We start from the raw sequence: 3,012 nt of genomic DNA, 5'->3' as shown, positions 1-3,012 counted from the left end.
TAAAATCCACCTAAATTCTTCTGTGAGCATCCTAGGGGACTCAGAGGAGTGTGGGATTCTCAGTCTGTCTTCTTCACGCCCTGGAGATGCCACTAGGGAACTGACAGGCGTGGGGAACCGGCTTCTCCTCACAGGGTGAAACGCTCAAACAACCAGCCCTGCATTCCTCTCTGACTCATGCCACCAACCCCCCTCAGTGCCCTACAGGTCAGTGGGCTGGGAACCCTGTCACATCTGGAACAACTGCAGCTGGAATCAGATGTCTCTTCTGATATCTAGGACTCATCTTCTCCCATCATCAGCCCGGGATCACTCCCTGGCCTGTGCCCTCAGTATTATGATAAGATGCAGCCGGGGATGGGCAGAGGACATCAACACGGACATCCAGAGCTGCTGGCCTCACCTGGGGACATCAGATCACAGTCTCTGTGGCTCATCTCTGATTCTCCCACTTGCCATAGTATAGAATCCTCCCAGTCTCTGGAAAGTAGGAACCTCTTATTATCCAAGTCAGTGGATGAGAGCAGAGGCACACAATTCTTTCATTTGTTGACTGCCTACCATGGGCCAAGTTCTATGCTAAGTGCTGAGTGTACAGTGGTGCACAAAAGAGATATAAGCCCTGCATGTAGCTTATTGTCTAGTGGTAAACAGATGCCCAAATAAATATATAAGCTTTTTTTTTTTTTTTTGTCTTTTTGCCATTTCCTGGGCCGCTCCCGCGGCATATGGAAGTTCCCAGGCTAGGGGTCGAATCGGAGCTGTAGCCCCCGGCCTACGCCAGAGCCACAGCAACGCAGGATCCGAGCCGCGTCTGTGACCTACACCACAGCTCACGGCAACGCCAGATCGTTAACCCACTGAGCAAGGCCAGGGATTGAACCCACAACCTCATGGTTCCTAGTCGGATTCGTTAACCACTGCGCCACGATGGGAACTCCAATATATAAGCTTAAAACGTAATTAGTTTTAATTACCAAAAAAGTGAAAAAAAATTTACAGTAGCTACACAGAGTCACTTATTCCCACACATGTGAAAACAGACCATCTGTGTCTAACCCTGATGCTCTTTCTGACACATTGTTTCTTCCAAACTCAAAGCTATGGAAGTATGGAGTCTGCAGAAGTTCACCAAGTGGATAATCCACAAGGAGGAATAAAGAGTTGACCCAGTGGGCTGTGGTTGTGGTGTAGGCCAGCAGCTGTAGCTCTGATTTGACTGCTAGTCTGGGAACTTCCATATGCCATGGGTGCGGCCCTAAAAAGCAAAAAAGCAAAAAAAAAAAAAAAAAGTTGACCCAATGTCAATATGAAAATTCACCTTGGCTATCCATCTAGATATGAAAATCATATCAGAATTGGTTACAAAATTCCATTTGCACATCTAGGTTGAATAAACTTCATTTATACTTTCTCAAAGTCTTCCACCTCTGAAGTAGAAAGGCAGAAAAAGATCTTTTGAGGAACCAGAAGGGCATGTGGCATGGAGAAGAAAGCTGGGAAAAGATGGGTTCAAGTCAGTCTGGCTTCCTCGCTCCAGGTCCTGTTCTGCAATCTTAGACCTGAAGACAGAACCTTGGAGGTCTCCTCATGTGTTCCAGTGCCGCCAAAATCATGCCAATACTTGGTTATTGACCCAATTCTTCTAGCTCCTCAGATAAAGGGACCACACGACTTCCTTCACGAATCTGCATGTCATCCCTGTGCAGGGGACATGCCAACCTTCTCTGCATTGGTCCAATTTTAGTAGATGAACTGCCGAAGTGAGCACCGCAATTTCTTTCATGACAATCAACTCAATAATCCACTCTGTTGGCAGTTCTTCCTTTGGTAATTCTAGTCTTTCTTTCACTACAAATTTTCATTCTTTCCTTGGTACTTTGTCTTTTAAACCTAAGTAGACCAAAGGGAAGTGGTGGACACATGCCAGTTCTTTTCCCTCTTGCTCATGTTTAAGCAGCATATGGAAAGTGGCCATCCCTTCCTCCTGCTACAAAGCAAATTCCGGCAGTGGTCCAAGGTGGAAAGGTCATAAAAGCCCTGGAAATCTAGAGGCAGAACTTTCCTCCCCGGGGGTAGCTAACAAAACCCAGATTTCGAAAACCTCCCTCTGATAGGCTAGCAAAATCCAAAGGCAGTTTCTCGGGGCATTTTTCCTCCCTTCAAGCAGGGTCAGTCCAAAAGGATAACGTCAATGGACAGATACCAGGTATGAAAGTTTCTTTGCTTTACCCTGCTTTATTCTTGTTATACAGGAAAAATGCGTCGACTGAAGGAGGCAAGAAGCATGTGACTGGGTAAGTTAATTTCTGTAGGCTCATTCTACGATTCCAGAATAGAATCAAGCAGAGTGAAGGGCAGAGTCATTGTGAAAAAATAATTACAGCTGAAATTTAAGCAATATTTTGAAAAAAAAAAACAAAAACAAAAACAGACCTCAGGCATATATTATAATTGGTCTTTGGCCTTTCCTTCATGTTAGCAGAGCCCTTAAGTCAGATAGCAGTTAGAGTTCCAAAAATCGCAATTCTTTTTTTCTCAAAATTCAGGGGGAAGAATAAAAATGTTAGTCCCCCTAAAGTTATTATATTTATTCTCCAGCCTCCGGCTAGGAAGCCACACTATCCTAGGTTGGCCATCTAGGTCTTCCACCAATTCCGCCCTCATCTCTCATTGAACCTGTTTCTTTTTATTTTTCCTACTTAGACCTTGTGCTTCAGCCAAGACAACCCATTCACCAAGCCCCACACCCCTACTCACTCCCACGTCTAGGTCTGTGACTGAACACAGTCTCCTACCCTACAGTGTCGTCTTCACAGCCTATACTGCCCAGCGTCCCATCAAAACCCAGCTGCTCAAAACCCTGTCTCCAGAGTCTTTCTTTATGAAATCCAATGAACAGAGATGACTTCTTTGCTCCATTTCACCTAACCATTTAGTGTTTCAACATATTTAATTGCATAAACCAGCACATGTGTGTATTTTCATGACAGTGGGAAAAAGGATGTTTTC

General features: G+C 44.9%; 1 non-coding gene across 1 annotated transcript; it reads right to left on the bottom strand.

Moving 5' to 3' along the window:
- Window positions 1–1,664: 1,664 nt before the first annotated feature.
- LOC125131934 (U6 spliceosomal RNA) lies at window positions 1,665–1,771 on the bottom strand. Its single transcript, XR_007136104.1, has one exon. It is a non-coding gene; the product is annotated as a U6 spliceosomal RNA (small nuclear RNA).
- Between the last annotated feature and the right edge of the window lie 1,241 nt (window positions 1,772–3,012).

The sequence above is a fragment of the Phacochoerus africanus genome, chromosome 7 (genome assembly GCF_016906955.1).
Source record: "Phacochoerus africanus isolate WHEZ1 chromosome 7, ROS_Pafr_v1, whole genome shotgun sequence".
NCBI lineage: Eukaryota > Metazoa > Chordata > Mammalia > Artiodactyla > Suidae > Phacochoerus > Phacochoerus africanus.
This window is presented reverse-complemented; position numbering and strand designations above follow the sequence as displayed.